Source organism: Mustela nivalis (genome assembly GCF_964662115.1).
Source record: "Mustela nivalis genome assembly, contig: HAP1_SCAFFOLD_444, whole genome shotgun sequence".
In the NCBI taxonomy this organism is placed as follows: domain Eukaryota; kingdom Metazoa; phylum Chordata; class Mammalia; order Carnivora; family Mustelidae; genus Mustela; species Mustela nivalis.
In genome coordinates, this window is record NW_028136211.1 from 78,836 (window position 1) to 98,126 (window position 19,291).

The window sequence follows — 19,291 nt, forward strand, 5'->3', positions numbered from 1 at the left end:
TCACTTCGTCATTTGAAAACTGCATGCTGTTCTCCAGCTGTTTTCCCCAGACGAGACCTTGTGTATCAAGAATCCTTATTTCACGGTTATTACACACAATCTTAAAGATTTATGACTGTCCGCTTATTTTACACATGCATACACACGAAGCACTAAATACGGACTTTATCTGAATGGCTAAATGTTGGCCAAGACAGAAGCCAGTTGTAGTGGGAACTGATAGGATAAAGATATAGTCTGAAGTTTTTGTTCTTTAAAAAAAGCCTTCATGGGGCGCCTGGGTGGCTCAGTTGGTTAAGCCGCTGCCTTCGGCTCAGGTCATGATCCCAGGGTCCTGAGATAAAGTCCTGCATCGGATTCTCTGTTCAGTGGGGAGCCTGCTTCCCCCTCTCTGCCTGCCTCTCTGCCTACTTGTGATCTCTGTCTTTCAAATAAATAAAATCTTAAAAAAAAAGGCCTTCATATTTTATTAAAAATTTTACGTGTCCGAATTCAAAAGGTTAACAATATAGTACAATAATAATAATAATAATAATAATAATATATCATCTAATAATAAAATAATAATAATTTCTCATGCATAGTCACTGCTGCACACTAGTAAAATGAAATGTTTCTTTTCTTTTTTTTTTAAAGATTTTATTTATTTTATTTATTTGACAGACAGAGATCACAAGTAGGCAGAGAGGCAGGCAGAGAGAGAAGGAAGGAAGTGGGCTCCCCGCTGAGCAAAGAGCCCGACGTGGGGCTCGATCCCAGCCAAAGGCAGAAGCTTAAACCACCCAGGCGCCCTGAGATGTTTATTTTCATTTGGGATTATGGAGGGGCAAGGTGTTTTTGGCTCTCCTGCTGAAGTAGGGACTCAGTCAGTATTGTCTCCACCTTTTTCCCTAATAGTAGCTCTGGAAGATGAAGACGTCCCTCCATCTCCCAGACATGAGGGTTTGACCAGGACATGGGATGGTATAAGCTCATTGACATAGTCTCATGAACTAAGCCCTGGTTTATTGGTCACAGTCATTCTCCAAGTATTTTCAGGAATAAACTTCAGGTGTTGCCCTTACTCTAATTTTTCTTTCTGAGATTTCTGACTGCAATCGCTACTTCCTGCAGTCACTCAAGGAGAAACGAGGCATGTGGCAGCGCAACAGTGTGTTTTTCTTTCAAGATGACAGAATCACTCTTGATTTCTGTACGCATCTCGGATTTTCATATACGAACATGGATTTTGGTGTCTACCCTGAGGAGATAATACATATGGTGTGAGCTACACATGTATTCTCATGACACGTCACCTGGGTTACCCAGAACTTTCTGGGCCCGGCAGAAAGGCAGAAACCCAGGTGAATTCCTCATTGTTCCAGCAGGCTGTCAGCCCTCAAAGGCCTTCTGGATGTGTTTGTGCATCGCAGTGTCTGCTGTGTAAGATACAGAAAGAGCACAGTAGTTCAGGGGGAAAATATTTAGGAACACATTTTCCAGGAGGAACCAGGATTCAGTTTGGGTGACTCTTGACCATTTTTCATCTTCTGACGACTGAAAGTGGTAGTTAATCTACAGTCATGGTTTTAACATGCATTTCGAATGTAAGGTGAGTTTCTATCCACATAAAACTATAAGAACTGTCTTCCTAAAGGGCATTCATGTAAGGCCCGTTATTTTCCAGCTTGATTAATGAAAACAAAATTTTTCTGTAATGCTTTCTTCCTACTCTGTATTAGTTTTCAGGACTGGATTGAAAGTGATTTATTGTGGATAGGGTTATACCTGCTCGTGGAATTTTTTTCTGTTCCTGGGTTTTTAAAGGTGGCAGAGTTGACTTTCTGATTTTAATTCATCTTCACTAGATGAAGAATTCACAAATAGGACTTTTTCTTGAAATAACCATAGCCTGGGGGCGCTTGGGTGGCTCAGGTCATGATCTCAGGGTCCTGGGATTGAGTCCCACATCGGGCTCCCTGCTCAGTGGGGAGCCTGCTTCACTCTTTGCCTCCCCCTCTGCTTATGCTTTCTCTAATAAGTAAATAAATAAATAACCTAAAAAAAAAAAGAAGTTGTATTTGACTGGAGCTTCATGTGGAGTGACAGATCAACAGAAAGACAAAGGAATAAGAGACAGGAAGCAATGAAGGAAAACACAGAGGCGCACAGTATAGACAGATGTTCCTCGGCTTATGACGGCCTCGGCTTCTAATAAACCCATTGTTCAGCTGGAAATCTCTTTAGTTGAAAATGCATGGAAAACACCTAAGCGACTGAACATCAGAGCTTAGCCCCGCCAAACTTAAATGTCTTGAGAACACTTACAGTATTGCACAGTTGGGCAAAATCCTCTAACACAAAGCCTATTTCACAATAAAGTGTCTGGTATCTCATGTAACTTACTGAACACTGCACTGAAAGCCAGAACAGGACGGTTCAAGTGTGTTGGTTGCTGACCCTCGTGATCATGTGGTTTGCCTGGGGGCTGTGCTCGCTGCCCCTGCCCAGCATTACAAAAGAGGACCCTACTGTAGATCACCAGCCTGGGAAAAGATCCAAACTAAATGCATATCACTTCTGCACTATTATAAAAAGTCAAAAAACCATAAACTGAACCAAGGTGAAGTCAGGGATCTTCTGTACCAGGTGTGTTAGGGAAGGTCAAGTGCTCCTGTCTGGCCAGGAACCATAGTGGTATGGGGGAAAGTTCCACAGTAGAAAGTTCTACAGCGGAGAACCACTAGGACTCAAGCACCAACGGTCACAGGTTACGCCAGGAAGACTGGATGCTCTTCTGTGGGCGATGAGAAGCCACGAGCGACTCAGGAAGGCTGAAGAGCTCTGGGCAGGTGGGACAGCTGAGGGCTGCAATGAAGAGGGACAGGTGGAGCTGGGAGACCAGGTGGGGAGAGCCCGCTACCCTCGAACAAAAGGCAACAAAGGTCTGGACTGGGATGACGGAGATGGTGGAAGGTAATGGGATATTCATGAAACAGAACTGGAAAGCCATGGAAATGAAATAAGAGAGGGAGGGAAAACCGTTCATGACTTTAATTGCCATCAGTATAAAACGTGTTGAATTAAAATGAATTGGTATTTCTAGACCGATGATGACATCACAATAATGGAAGGAAACCAATTTTGATTTTGAGCCTGGTTAAGGAGACAGTATAGACAAGAGAAAAGCAGAGGCTCTGGAGTCACACAAATGTCACCATTGAGATTCGTCCCCACTCTTCATTCCCTTCCCTGTAAAACCAGGCAAGTGACACCTGCCTCACAGCACTGGTAACAAATAGGGAAGAGCACACGTTCCCACGTTCCCGGGTCAGACAGGACAGCCAGGGATCAGCGGCACATGAGGAGGTGACAGGTGGTCACTAAACTGAGCTCAGGTGCATACACAGCATTTTACGTCACCTTGAGATGCCTCCTCTTGTGACCTCTCAAAGAAGGTGGCAGTGGTGAGGAACGAACTCCAGGAGCGTATTAGCATACATGATCTTCAGGCCGTCTGGATGAGACTCAACGATCTGCTCTACAATCACCTAGCAGAAGGAAGAGCGTTTTATTTTTATTTATTTGTTTGTTTGTTTGTTTGTGTTTTTGTTTGTTTTTAAAGCACCTAAAAGAGAAGTATGAACTATACACTACAGAGAAAAGAATCATGTAAACCTTAAAAATGCACTTCGTCCTTCCTCCTCCCCACTCAGTATGCTTTCTAAACAGGAGGTAAGTAACAATGGCATGAAAATCTAGGTCCCGGATTTGGGAATACTGCTCCAACCCTGGGGGACACAGAGGCTGAGGGACAGAGACTGGCCTAAAGCTAAAACATCACACACACTCATCTGGTTCCCTTCTGAGCTTAAAAGCGAAATACTGTATCTGCAGACAACAGCTCTGTATCATCTTCACCCTGGCCTTATCCTCTACCGTCTCCAGAACAGGGAAAGGGCTGAGATGGAAAGTGATGGAAGAAAACACATCTTATTTTGCTTTAGTATTTAATTTTTTTTGGTGAGGCTGAGTTGCAGGAGGTGAATGACAAGCATGCAAACTTAAAATACAAACGTGGCCACAGTTCATTTAATGACATGGAAACGTAAAGTACTTCCCTAATTTAGCATATTAGATTCAGTTCAATGAAAAGGGCATAAATTAAATAACTAAAATATTTTCATTTAGTGACAAAGAATAATGTGATCTTTTTCACCCCCCACAGAGAGAGCTATGAACTATAATAGGATACATACAAAGAACTGACAGATCATTTACTTTTAGTAGTCTTAATGAAGCTGAGAAGATTACTGAAATTGATCCTTCAATTTCACTTCTATCACTGGGATACTGTCTGGTTTTAAAACTGGAAGCCTTTCATCCTGAAGTCATGGTGGGTAGCTTTATACTTACCAGACAGAAAGAACACTCGCACTGGCATGTGACTGGAAGAAAGCCCTGAAACGCTGAGACTGGCTTCATGACTTCTGTCAGCTTGAACTAGATGAAACCGACGCTCTCTAAGTTGGAAGCTGCTGATTGCTGGCGGCCTCACATGGTGCAGCCCATACTCCGGCCGCTCAGAGGCAGGATACACTGACTCCCTGTATTTTACTGTATCCTTATAGGTCAAGAACACTGGGTAACCAAGTTCTGGACTTAAGGTACTACCCCGCTAACTCGCCCTTCAAAGCCCTTTATCTTTGAATATTCCCTCCCTCCCACCTTCCTAGCCTGGCAAACTCCCCCATGGTCTTCAAGACTTAGGCCACATCAATTCTGCGAAGACGCTTCCCCTCACAGACTTTCCCTGCGCACAGAGCTGTCTTCCAGCTCCTCCAGTGGGCATGGGCGCCTTGGTGGGGTCACGCTTTTTGGCAACTTCATTAACGTATAACTTATGGAAATGGAAATTGACCTGAAAATGTTCTGATCCGTACCTTCTTCCTAGGCAAGTCCCTCACCCCTACTAAATTAAGATGATCCCTGAGTTATGGCATCACTGTAAGAGACCAGAGCGCATGCCTGATTCCTGCCATGCTGATGGGCACCAAGCGGGACCAACCTTTTCTTACAACCAGAAGAGCAGGAACTAAGAGCATCTTCAAGGAAGAGCCCTGAGCTCTCTCGCACCCAGTCAAGAAACGAAGCCAGATTAGATGCTCTGTGTTTGTGGAATGAGGTGCATGGGGGCACAAACCTCATCCATGTATGGTTTCACCAGTACTTGACCGACTAACGCCTCTGCATCCCGTGTCTTGTCAATTGTAGCGTAAGTCTGGAGGCAGTGCCGTATGATGTCCACATTGGAAGTCTGAAGCCCTTCTAGCAGCAGGCCTCCCAGGGACTGCTGCAGCATGGCTGTAATGTGGGCTATACGCTGCAAGAACAGAGAGACCAGGAAAGAAGGTCCAGGTACCACAGTTTCTAAAAGCTCAAATATATGTGTATAATTTATATACATATGTGTTATATATATAAAGCGAGCCTCTAATTCTACCAGAACATATGTAAGATTAAAATCCCAACATTTCCTAGAGAATAACAATGAATCTCTTCTCCCCATGATTGCTTTCTTTCTTTTTTTTTTTTTAAAGGTTTTTATTTATTTATTTGTCGAGAGAGAGCACAAGCACACAAGGAGACACAGGCAGAAAGAGAAGCAGGCTTCCTGCCAAGCAAGGAGCCCAAGGTGGGACTCGATCCCAGGACCCTGGGATCATGACCTAAGCCAGAGGCAGTGGCTTAACTGACTGAGCCACTGAGGCGTCCCCTCCCTATGATTTCTTTGAAAGTAAGTCGGCTTCATCAAAGTGAAGTTTAGACAATTACGGAATGACAAAAAGTTATTTGCCTCTTAAGCTACGGAGTAAATCTGACAAACGTGCATTTAAACCCAGTCAAGGGCTTTGGATAAATGAACTCTGACTACATCATATAATGTGTCAAGTTACATGAAATTCAGAATTAATTTTACTTGCATAGTTTGGAGACTACGCTTGTGTCTTTACACAAAATCTATCTAGTGTGACATAATGGAAGCAGGGTCCCAAGCAGGAGACACTGAAAAAGAAAAAAAATTCAAAGCTAGCTTCAAAATCCTGTAGAGTAGCAATTATCAGGGGCAATGCTAGGTCAAACCAAAATCATCCAGGAAATTCGCAAACAGCAAATTGAAAATCGAAACCAACACTTGCTGGTCTTACTTTGTCCAGAAGAGGCATGCCTTTGCTCTGAACAGCATGAAAGTGTAACTGATTAAATTCTGTGGCAATTCTCTCCAAAATCTGTCTAGTCCAGAGAGGGCTAGTAGAGACAATTAGAGAAATGTAATTCCCAAAGTTAAAACCTGCCACCCCCACCGCCCCCTATGCCTTACAGCGCTCAGGCACCTGCACCTGAACGCCATCAATTTTCATGACAAACTGTCTGTGCAGCAGGCCCCAGTGCAAGGGGTGAGGAGCGGGGAGGTCATAGAAACCACCGACGCAGCCTGGCCTGGGCCACAGGGCCCAGGCAAGGGGATGGAGCTATTTTAGGTCAGTGTGGGTACAACTGCATGATTCCTCCACGTTCCTCGGGCTCTCCCATTCGTGCCCTTCTTCTCCCTTCTTCTCCCATTCTCTAACCCCCTCCTCTCTCTTGCCCTGTCCTACCGTTCATACCCGAAGCCCCCTCTTCTTCTCTGCCTGCCTCAATCTCCCTCCCAAGTACCTCCCCAGTACCAACTACTGCTGTCTCCTCAATCAGCTAAAACTGACCGCCTAGCAGCAACCTGGGAAATCGCTCAGAGCAGCGGACTCCAAGTTTAAATTTACCCAACGGCAGAAAGAGCAAGCTCGGTGCTCCGGGAGCTGGTGAGAAATCACTCACAGTGCATCTGCCATCAAGTGGACTGGATACACTTCCCTCTTGCCCCCCACATTAGAAAGCGTCAACCCCATTCAAAAGGAAGTCGAACAGTGAAAGAAAAAAAAAAAAAAAAACACAACAAAGGCCCCAAAGCCCCTGCTGGGCTCTATGAGGCATCCCACATCTGAGGATGGGCAGTCAGGTAGTGAGGAAACACACTGTAAGGAAACCCAAAATCTCTGGAGACCTGCCATGGTGTGCCCCGTCCCAGAGCATCAGAACTGGTGTGGAGGGAAGGCAAGCGCTTGGCACGACCAATGCAGAAGCCTAATCCCAACCTCTACTGACTGATCCCATGCGCATTTCCTATTTATCCTTTTCTCGGCATTTCTGGGCCTGGCAGAGCATGATGGATTTACTGTGCGCTGACGCTGCTCTGGCTTTCCTGACTCTAGAGCTCAGAGCTGCTCTTCTGGAGAAAAAAGTCCTCCAAGGTAATTAATTCTGAGCAAGAAAGCGCACAATGTCTGTTTATCAAGGACAGTGTTGCAAAGGGACAGGATTGTAGACACAGATCTCACTGAGGTGTTTCTATCCGAGGAGCACAGCAGCAACAGCAAAGACGGGAAGAACACTGGAGGTCCAGCTCCCCAGGGGCCGAACGTGGACATGGCTGGAGGGGCTGCAGGCGCTGCCAAGGGCCGCAGTGAAGCAGAGCCGCTGGAGACACTCGGGCTGCAGAAGGGCCGCTTGCAGACTGTCTACTAAGTGTGGACGAACGGGGCAGAAGCACGAGTGCAACGGGCTAGAGACACAAGCACAGTGGAGGCTGACCACTTAGTTGAATGCCTTGATGTGAAAGGGGACAGAGACCTAGGACCAGAGAATCGCTTCCTTTGGGATGTGTCCGTTCTTAATCTCCATCATGAGACATGTGGAGCATATGGTCTCTCAAGTTCCTTCCAAATCTAAAACCTTAATTCCTAAAATTTAGAAACCTAACTCCGCCTGCAAGGGGAGGGACTGTTAGCGTCACACAACAGAGCACTCAGGGAACCAGGCGACCTTGACGCAGGCAGCCCAGCTGGTATGTGTAGGACCAGCCCCGGCTACTCCCACTGCACCACTGTGCGTCTCACAGTGCTGACAGGACCTAACTACTCATTTTCTGAGTCACTCATCTACCCTGGCTGATTGAAAATTCACACCAGGAAGGGAACAAGACAATCACAGTATAACAAAGAGAGCCATCATCTTTTTCCTATTTCATAAGTTTTTTCTTTCCTGTTTGTAAATTTCAACTGGATATGTCCTATACTGTTTCATAATAATATAATGCTGGTGCAAAATACATCAATGGTAATACTCTGGGCATGTCTAGGAAAAAAAATGAGATGGAGAAAAACCAAGATGAATGGTAGGTATGCCTTAAAGATCAACAGGACTTTGCTAGTCCTCAGGGAAGGTGATTCCAAATATACTTTTACACTGCAAGCATAATGACGTGTTGGAACTGTGGTCTATAACCAAAGCGTTTATAGGAACGTGTTATAGATTTCACCATTTCATGCTCTCCACTCTCCTGGAGCTACATTCTAGCCACAAACCTGGATTTTCTTCTTGTTCAGAAATGAATTCTAACTAAGCCGTCCCCGCCTAATTAGATTGGATGTGAAGTATTAATTTATGTGCTACTTAGTTAAAAAAAATGCTTACCTGCTTGCTTCTAGTGCAGAGGTTTCTTTCGAACTTTGTGAATTTAAGATTTTTTCAATCTTTTCAACTGATCAAATAACTTGTATAAGCCTCAACACACACATCTATAAAAATAAAAATTAAGCAAACAAAAAACGTCACCATCTTTACTCTTAATCATCTTTATTTCCCATGCTAAATGCAGGAAAATATAAGACCAAAAGTTAACTTCAAATATATAGGGCATGCTATATTTTGAATATTTCTATAAAACACAGAATTCTCAAGAATGCAAATCTTAGTTCTAGAGTAAGCATACTTCCATATTCTATTGCAAGTTTATAGAGGAAAAAAAAAAAAAAACCCTAGACTTTGCTTTCTCATATTCTATACTCTTATTTCTTTTTTTCCCCATCCTGAATCTTTCTATGGGCATTTCTTTCCTATTTTTTTAAAAAAGATTTGTTTATTTGAGAGAGAGAGAGAGACTACATGTGCGCGTGCAGGGGAGGGGCAGAGGGAGAGAGAGAATCTCGAGCAGACATCCTGCTGAGCACAGAGCTCAATGCGGGGCTCAATCTCATGATCCTGAGATCATGACCTGAGCCAAAATCAAGAGTCGGACGTTTAACCAACTGAGCCACCAGGCGCCCCTCCATTTGTTTTCTTATGGCCCTTTATTCATGTTTTAACTTTGGCTTCCGATTGTACTGGCCCTCTCAGTTTACATGTGCATATACCTATATGCCCAAGCACCAAATCATTAAAGACCTTTTACACTACAAATATTATCAAAGAGGTTGAGGGACATTATGAAAACTCTCATCCTTAAAGAACAAAAAAATTCAAAGTCATCCATTCAATAAATAATAGTAATAATGAATCCACCCCTGGGAGCTCGATATTCATTCCGATGGGGGGTGGGGGGGGGGCACGAGAAAATAAAGCAAGAAATACACCCTGCTCTCACAAAGCTTACTGTTTTGTCTGGAAGCGCACGACAAGCATTCTTTGGACAAAAGCTGTGAGGAGATCCAGAGGCGAATTAAACAGAAGGTCCCTCAAACAGGCTTCTCCCCACTGAGATTTTAACAAATATGCTAATAATACACATAGAAAACATTGTACAGAGCAGCAGGCGAGAGTCAGAAGCCCAGACTCCCAATGCCCGCTGTGCCCCTACATCGTTATGATCATGAATGATATCGGGGACACTTGGAACTGGAGATAGCACTAAGGGGCACACTCCCGGGGTGAGCCCTCAGATGTACAGAGCCGTTGCCTGTCTCACACACCTGAAACTAAGCCAACACCGCATGCTAACTACTGGGAATTGAAAAAATTAAAGTGAACACCAGAACATAAAGAACACAGGATCAGAAAATAACAGCAAACCTACGGCAGAATCCTGAGTTTGCTTTGGAAAGCCCACTTCTCCCCTAGTCTCTAATATAGGCCTATTTTCTTTACAGGGCCGCTGACAATTTATACAGTCATTAACTGTCAAGCGCTGCACCGACAACAGTTATCACTGTTTCTTGTTCTGGAAAAAGTGGGTGATCTAGAGATCGTGTGGGTACCTCTGAAATTCTGTCTTCTTATTTCAGGTAGATAACGTGACATAATGCATAAAATGCACATGCGTGAGAGCTTTGAAAAAAAGCTAAATTTAAAAAAAAAAAGAAAAAAAGCTGAATAGTGCTGACAAGTTCGCGGAGACAAGAGGAGAGGGCTTCAACTGGCATGCAGCATAAGAAATCTACTGGAGGGTACCTTTTTCTTCCTTATGTCCTCTTGTTTACACATTCGTTCATCTACTGCCCGAATTCCTTCACTGACTGATGACCTGAGACTCTTTAAAAGAATAATAAAGAAAATGTATTACAGACATTGTTTTGTCACATTATCAATTTCCTACATCTCATTCAATTCCACAGAAATTAATACCTGTGCACCAGTACTATGCAGATATTGACAAAAAAAAAAAAAAAAAAAAAACATGATATACCAGACACAGTTACTGTTGAGGGGACTCATGACCTGGGGGCATAATGACACGAAGGCAGGGTCGCATGGCTAGAAGAAGAATGACATATACAGTGAAAGTTATGGGGATGAGGGGGCTTAGAATGGAGAACAGATAATATGAAGCAAAGTACAGGAGAGTCTGGAAATGCGACGGGGCTCGAATCGGACTCTGAAAGCCATGTGTACACAGCTGCCGAGGTGGGGAGGGGATGGGGAGCAGATGTAAGTGCACACACACTCAGGGGCAGGGTCAGACAGGCACACAGCCATGTGCACTGCAGGCTTCCTTCTGGAGAGAAGCAGAAATAGGAATGGAGGGCCAACTTCACTGAGATGAAGTCTTTAGATTCTGCATATTTGGAGAACGAAAAAATGTCAAAGCACTGATGCATGATGATGAAATGTGGGTATGGAAATACCAGGAATCAAGAATGAAGAACAGAAGACCAGAAAAAGGCAGAGCACAGAGGTAGAGAAACATGTCCAGAAGCTAATAAATAAAGAGATAATTAGGAATTAGGGCCAAAACAAAGGTTAACAGAAACAACTAGAATGAAGTAGGCATATCACAAAAATTCCACAGGAAGGTGAATTAATTCACTCCATCAACATTATGAAACACCTCCTGGACGTCAGTATTGTGGCAGCCTACAGGGATGCAATGAAGACAGATATAGTCGTATCCCTCAGTGATCTGAGAATCTCACAGAACAGCTTCAGAGTTGGGACCAGAAAGGCAGGTCAGGCCTGTGGCTGAGCAGGACCAAAGTGGCCATAAAAACAGGCCATGGAAAAGCGAGGGGATACGGTGATGGCAGGGGGTGAGGTGGGACGGGAGCCTGTGTGAGTAGAGCAAATCTGCCTCCAGGGAGGGGGTTCGAGAGAAGAGTGGGAGGCCAAAGGAAGGCTAGGCTTGGGAAACAACACCACTATGAGGCCCCGGTAGGAAGAGGCACACCAAGGAGGCAGTGGGAGAGCCCCACAGCGGCTGGTGTGGAATCCAACAGCGGACCATGAAAATCCCTTCCATTCCAAGGAAAAGTATCTTTAACAAGGTTTTGTAAAATTCAAATGAGACATAAACCATGGAAAGTATTGGCTACCTCAAGGCACAACTCAAGATTTTTACCTGTTTCACGAACTCTTTCCTGCCTGCCCCTCCCCTAGGCTTCTCAGCACTGATATTTCCATTACTGCGCATTTTTCTTGGTTCTAACCATGTACTGTGTCTTCCCTTAAATTATGTTCTCCTTATATTCTCTCTAGGATGCAGGCACTGTCTTAGGGGAGGGACGCAAGAGGCCACTCAAGCTAGAGGAGACACACAAGGAAGGATGGTGTCGTTTATGACAAGTTTACGACAGGGCATCAGAATGGACAGAGGCTGTAAGTCAGGGCACCAGACACAGATGGGGGGGGGCGGGAGGGGAGACAGGGCAGCACAGTTTTCTGTTAGAAGTGATGCCACAACTGCCCCTCCACTGTTCACCCAGGTGGAGTTCCTATTCCCAATGGCTTAGAGGTGGGGAGTCCCATTCCCACAACAGAGATTTTTCTGAGAGAACATGCAAATGTAACATTTATTAAGTATTACATTTTATTTATATTATCCTTCAGTTCCATTAGGGATTACACAGTTTTTGTAGATCAGCCCAGGAACCTAACCACACGTACATTACATGGGCTGGGGGGGGGGATATTTACAAGATTACAAACTGTTAATATACAAGTCATTCGTAAGTTAGAAACCACTTACATATGACCAAAGTGGCATTAATAAGTTGAATTTGGAAATATGCTTCCTCTCCCCTGACATTTTAAGGTTGTCTACTCTGAGAATATGTCTTCTTCAAATCGAACATGTTTTTTTAGGTTTTTAGCATATGCAAAAACAAAATCATTTACAACTCTTCTGAAGGTGAATATTATAATCATGAACCGTTATAATACAACCACCAGTACCACCAAACTAAGAAATGAAAAGAATTCTTAGAGAAAAGCCGACGAGGACAACAGGCGTCACAGCAGACTGTTTTCATTAATTGGGGACTTACCAGAACTTCTCGTAACTGTCCCAAAGGCACAGAAAGTTGATTGAGGGCTTTGTCCATGCCAACCTAAAGGGGCACTTCCCCTCTACACCTGTTGCCAGACTAACCTTACTATCCTGCAGGGTCAGGTAGGCCTGGCCCTTTATCTGTTGTTCTCCTCTGAGTGGTTAGATTTTCATAGATCCCGTGCTTTGCTTTTGTCAGGATTTACCCTGGACTATCAAAACCCTTTTCTTGTGCCAGTGAAGCCTAAGAAACAATCCTAATGAGAGAACCAGGAACTCAAACAGATCATATTTATCCTGAATGTTCTGTCCAAAATGAAAAATTCATTACTGAGGAGCCTCAAGATCTCTGAGAACGGAAGTTTCACCAACTCTGTCATGTAGGGGCATCAATTCCGATTCTGTGTCAATTGTCCTACTTTCCCAGCTAGTAATTCTCTACCTCAGAAAGCCCACTCTCAACCGTGGAACTCCTTAAAGGCTATTCTCCCTTATATACCCCTGGACCAAGTTCCCATGCTCCCTCACCCGATTTCCTGCACTCACCTCCCACCTGGTGTGTTCAGACCTGCAAGTGCCTTTTACCAACCCCTTTGTCAAAAGGCAGCCAGAGTGACCTTTCAAAGACCTATCAGTTCCTGGCATTTGTCTCCATAGAAATCTGCACTGATCTTCTAACAAATTCTCAGTCCTCCAAAGGCACCCATAATCCTCCCATCAGTCTATTCATACCCCTCCAACTGACTGATGCCTGTTCTGCCCCATCTCTCTGCCCTTCAACCACACTGCCTCCTTCTTCCTGTGGAGACCTCTCATGGCACCTGCCTCCAAGCACAGGTGATTCCCATTGATGGGAAGACCCTCTTCTCTCCCCCATCTCCCCACTCCAGTTACTCCCACTTATTCGTGAGCTCACAAGCCCCATGGTACACACTCTCCATGCAGCCTGCTCTCTCTTTTCTAGCACTGGCCTCCGTTTCTAGCTGTGCTTGTGTCATGGATGTCCCTCCCCAGCCAGCCTCCAAGCTCTCCTTCCCTTTAGCTCCAACACCTGACACAGTGCCTGGCACGTAGTAAGCCCTGGCTAGCTTCTAAGAGCCTCACTGAGGGACTGAAAGCATTTTAAAAATGTCACCACGTAGGCTCCAAACTGTAGGCAGAAAAAGCTTTGCCTGGATTGACATTTTAGAGACATATTCGTCAAGTTGGATGTGTTCACTGACTTTGCCTTGTAAAATTAAAAAAAAAAAAAAGGACCTCTGTATCGCTTCGCATCTAACGAAGGCGCATGTATACTACTAGACCACGTTATGAGCTTAATGGAAGGAGACAAGATGTTTTCGCTAAGAAAATGTATAAGACTGTTGAGGTCAAGTGGGAGGAAACAGTCCGTTTGTTGGAGCATTGCTATCTTACTCTATCACAGCCACTCTTAAAAATATGACACGGGGTGAGTCAGAATTGTCTGTCGGAGATGAGTTAGATCTGGCTCATGTTCCTACAGACATGAAAGCCAGAAACGAAGAAGGAGGCTTTGAAAGCGTGGGTTGAGGAGGCGGTGTGGTTCACTGGGATGAGCTAAGTGCCCAGGGCCACCAGCAGACATGCGGGCCTGTGTCCTTCCTTTGTTCTGGGGTCCCTCTTGCACCATGTGGTGAGGCTGGTGGCTGGGAGCAGCTCAGGACAGGACCCGGTGGCATCTTACCTCTCCCACCCTCCTGTGGGCTCCAGTGGGCTCCAGTAGGTCCCAAGGGACAGCCTGCCTTCCTTGCAAAGCCCAGTAGCACTGGGAGCAGAAACTGGGACCAAAGAGTGAGCACCCTGTTTGACAAGCTGGACCAGCCACCTCTTCTTCAGATGCAGGGGGAGCCCTGGCATGCTGACTCCTCCCTTCTCCCTTTCCCCTTTCCTCTCTTCCTCCCTCTTTCCTTCCCCTCTCTCCTTCCCTGGTGGTGCCCTTTCCCAATGCCCACTTCATCCCTTTTCCTTTCTACATGGCTGTCTTCTAGAGTTTCTTCTCTTTCCTCCCCATTACTTCCCTTCATCTGAATCTCCTCTTTGGTTCCTTTGTCCCTGCTCTCTGCCCCTCCTCCCCTTCCCTGGCTCCTGTTCAGCTCCATCGCGAATGCAGGCAGAGCTGGACTAACATGCTCACTTGCTAGCTCAGCCACCCTCCAGAGAAGTCACTCTTCGGTGGCCACCTTCCTGACCCCCTGGTCGCTTCTCCACTTGTTCAGATATTGCTCTGAAGTCTGAGGAGGACAGAGCGGGGCTGCCACAGAAGCAGGCCAGAGGAGAAACCAAACCATGTGTCCACACTGTCCCCCAGCACTGCTGCTCTGAGAGCTTTCGGAGTCTTCAACAGGGTTAGGATTTAGGGGCTTCTTCAGAACCGAGAGTGAAAACAACCATAGGTCAAAAGAAAAGCTACGGCCCCCACACAAAAATAATAATCACAAATGAAAACTATGTTAACTCTGAGTCCCAAAGTCGAAAAATTGCCTTGAATCTGTCACTAGAAAGCACCCAAGGCCTCACTCTCTGGGTTCTGGGTGCCCTGGGAATGGCAGGAGGCTCTGACAGGCGCGTGGGGGTGCCGAACTGGGGGCTAGCCTGCCCGCTGGCGGGGGGAGGGGGGGTACCTCCTGTGGCGCTGTCCTGGCCCGACCCCCTGCGGACAGGGTGTGGCGAGGTGTCCAGTGTGGTCCTGGTGCCCTGGGGTTGGCGGAAGGCTGGGCCCTGACCACCCCACACCCTGCTCCTGGCCCGTGTTTTCTGCTTCAGGTGAGGGCGCTTCGCGGTGTCACTTTACCTGTGAGCAGAGGGTCCTCCAGAGAAGCCATGGGGCGGGGAGGGGCAGCAGGCGGCCTGAACGGGAATGGGACACCTCAGCGTCTGGGGCTAGGCTGGAGCGTGGGAGCGCAGGGGCAGCGAGTATGGTGGGTCCTGCAGTCCCGAATGGGCTGCAGCACAGCACCCTGGCGCTGCGCGCCCCTCCTTCCCGCCTGGGCAATTAGCAAAGCCCCTTCTCCAGGCCGCCCCCGACCCGCCCCCGCCCCCCTCCCTCCTGAGTCCTCTGAGAGCTCACTTCCAGCTTTGGAAATTAGCAAAGACCCTTCTCTGCGCCGGCCCCGCCCCCTCACTCCTGAGGCCTGAGCCCTGGCTGGAAGCAGGGCTAAGCCCTGGCATGCTACTGCATTGCCAGCACCTGCGCTGGGCAGCCTCCTAGCCTGGCTCCCTGAGCGGCTGTCCACGTGCAGCCTGGCTGCGAATAGATCATCAGTCTTAAACGCCGGCTGCACTCTTGGGTCAGTTTGCTGGCTTCCAGATTGCGCCCAAAGCCAGGAACCAGCATCCCCAGCACAGGCCTGGGCTGAGATGCCTGCCCTGGATCTGTCTGAGCAGTCTCCTTGACTCCAGGCAGGGATGGCACTTCGACCTGGATGTTTGGGTTTTTTGTTTGTTTTTTTTTGGTCATTGGTTATTACATGACCTCCAGGGTAGGTGCTCCACAAAGGGAGTGAAAACAGGACGCCATATATAAGCATACAGCCATTCTAGAAAAATAGCTTGGGGTTATCCTGGAAACGCTGCATTGGTCCTTGCACTATGGTTTAATAGAAAAGGGATTATGCACCAAGTTACTTAAATGAGCATAGGTTGAAATCGTTTACTGAAAGTAAATATTTTAAATAGTTATATTTTAACTAAATCTATCATCAATCATAAATCTATTACACGAAGGTTACAGGCAATTTAAAAGCAAGAGCACTCTCTTCAGGGTTTTAAATAATCCTTGTCTGTCTTGGCACATGAGAATGCAAAGATAGGAAATGGTTTGTAAAAGATCATATAATAGCTTTTACTAATTCTATTTATTTGACAGACAGAGATCACAAGTAGGCAGAGAGGCAGGCAGAGAGAAAGATGGGGAAGCAGGCTCCCCGTCAAGCAGAGAGTCTGATGAAGGGCTTGATCCCAGGACCCTGAGATCATGACCTGAGCCCAAGGCAGAGGCTTAACACACTGAGCCACCCAGACGCCCCCAGATGAAATACATTTCTGACTTAGAAACTTCAGATAGAATTATTTTGTCCATGATGACAACTGAAGAAAATGTGTCATCCCTAAACCTAACCTTAAACCCTACCAACGCTGAAACCTAAGCTGACCTTAAAGCCCAAACTAGAACCCTGAATCCCAAACCTGGAATGGAACCCAAAGCCTGTACCTGAGCCCTGGATCCAAGCCCTGAACCACGAACCCAAACCCTAAACCAGACCTCCAAGTCATGAAACCTGAACCCAAATCTCAGCATGAAGTCAAACCCCAAATTTGACCTTGAACTTTATACCTTAAGCCCTGAGTCTTAAAGCCTAAATCATAAACTTAAAGCCCTAAACTATAACTCTGTTCCCTTGTCCTTCACTCTAAATCCTCACCCTAACACTAAACCCAAAGCCTGATCTAGAACTCTGACTAAAACCTGAACCTGAACCCAAATTCAAACGCTTCACCACACTTTGCTTATGCACTTGCCATTGATGGATATTTGCAGTTTCTACCTCTTGATTCTTGTGAACATTGTTTGGGTTGGGGGCTAGGGTTAGGGTCTTGGATTAGGGTAGGGTCCAGGCTTGAGACCAAGTTGAGGTCAGAGTGTGGGTCTGCATCAGGGCCATGTTCAGTGACACTGTTTGGGTCAAGGACTGTTGTAATTCCACATTGTTTCCAATTCATTGTTCCTTAGCTATTTGGGGGGAATTTGGGGGGTATTGGGCTCCATGCAGCTTGAATTTCCGGAATGAAATGGCGTCAGCTGGACCCCAGGAGGGAGCAGGACCTTCCACTGAAGGGTGAGCTCCCACAGTCCTGCACTGCCTTGCACCGCCTGCAGAGGGCGCCAGACCCCAGCTCCCGCCCTGAGCCCAGGCTGCACAGCCACAGCTGGGACCAGAGCCCCGCCTCTTCAGGACCCACTGTGGAGACTTCTGGAGAATGTGGGGCGCCTCCCACCCTGACAGGACAAGCTGAGGAGGGTGTGGCTCTGCATCCACACTGACCGGACCCGTTGTGGAGGACGCGCCCACACTGGCAGCAGTCCAACCTCCTAAGGACCAGATGCTGGAGGAGCTGAGGAGAAGCCGCCTGAGTGGACTGTCAAGGGGTTCGTGGTCTCAGGACCCCACAGAGGAAGGGCGCCTTGTGTAGACACTGGGGCTTCCGTCGTTTTGTGTGAGGAGACGTGGCCTCCTGCTGTGCTGTGCACGGGGCTGTGGGGTCCCCCCTTTCTGGACTCGGGTGCTCCTCGGTCCTCGTCTGTGTTTGTGTGCTCACGGATTCGGTTCCTGGGGCTCCACAGATGGTCTGCAGTCAGGGAGCGTCTGCCTGCTTCCGTGCTTGTGCTCTCCCCACCTCAGCCCTGCGGGGCCTTTCCGTGTCCACACCCACTCCAGGCTTGCACCGAGTCCGGAAATTCGGGAGCCAGAGTGAGGACTCTGTAGACGGTTTTGGGGAGAGTAGGTATTTTCCCAGTGTGGGTTCTACCCTGAGCACAGTGCCTCCCCATCTCTGTGTGTACCCCTCCCTGTCTGTCGTCATTGTTGCAGGGCTGTCAGATGACAGGTCTGTCACCTTCTTGGTTCAGGGGCCTCCCAGGTATCTTGCTGTCTTGGATGCAGTTGTAAATGAGATCGTTCTCTGCAGTCTCTTTTTGATGGTTCCTTCCAAGCACGTAGGAGTGCCACTAATTTGTGCATATTGATTTTGTTCCTTGCAAGTTCTTGTATGTATTTGTTCGATTGGCCTTAAACTCAATCTGCCAGTTATTTGACCAGCAGCATGGATTTAATTGGGAAGAGCAGAGAATGGCAGTCTGGGCTGAGCAAGCTAAGGCCCCATCACAGGCAAGTGCGAGAAACAAAGGAGAGGAACATTATTTCATGGATGAGGAAGAAGTTGGGAAGGGTGCTTGAAGGAAAGTCCCTTGAAGAAAGGCAGGGTGATGGAGAATTCTCACCAGCTGAGCTGCAAAGCTCCTACAAAAAGTCAGGAGATGAACCTCCAGCTTCCCGTGTGGGGCCTGGAATTGGTGAGTCTCTCCTGTGGGGGATTGCAATGTGGAGTCTGTAATGGGCACTGAGCAGCAGGCGCCCCCTTCCAGCCTCCCCTTCTGGCATCCCCAGTCCACTTTACTGGGGCTTCCCTTCCTGCTTTTGCACAGTTCTAACCAGCTTGTGGTGGAACGTTGTGGAAAAACTGAAATTCCAAATCCACTGCTTCTACTGCACCTGAGATACAGGGGCCCATGATTTAATTCTCCCACGAGTCTCTTGCTAACATGTGTCCTCTCCATGTTGGGTGACCTGGATCTGGGAGGGCTTGGACTCCATCCCAAAGTCTGATGTTCTCTCTGCTTCCGTGTCATCGTGCTAACATGGATGTTTGGAAGATTCATTTCCTCTGTGGTGATTTCAAAGTGCAGTCAGCTTGTTATAGCAGCACAAATACGTGCTGTCTCCACACTCAGATTCCCCAGCCGTCATTTCTTTACCATGTTTGCCACTTCACACGGGATGCTTCAGTGTGTTTGATCCCACACCAGGACAATGTCCTGCAGAACCACCACATAACCTGAAATGAGGAGATCATTACAGAATCCATCCAAGGGTTAGTGTT

General features: G+C 46.8%; 1 pseudogene across 1 annotated transcript; it reads right to left on the reverse strand.

Moving 5' to 3' along the window:
• Positions 1-3,428: 3,428 nt before the first annotated feature.
• LOC309857161 (conserved oligomeric Golgi complex subunit 2 pseudogene) lies at positions 3,429-6,244 on the reverse strand (annotated as a pseudogene). The gene is made up of 3 exons: positions 6,189-6,244; positions 5,183-5,362; positions 3,429-3,530 (listed from the first exon to the last, which is right to left on the reverse strand). The product of its transcript is annotated as a conserved oligomeric Golgi complex subunit 2 pseudogene (transcript).
• Positions 6,245-19,291: the final 13,047 nt, after the last annotated feature.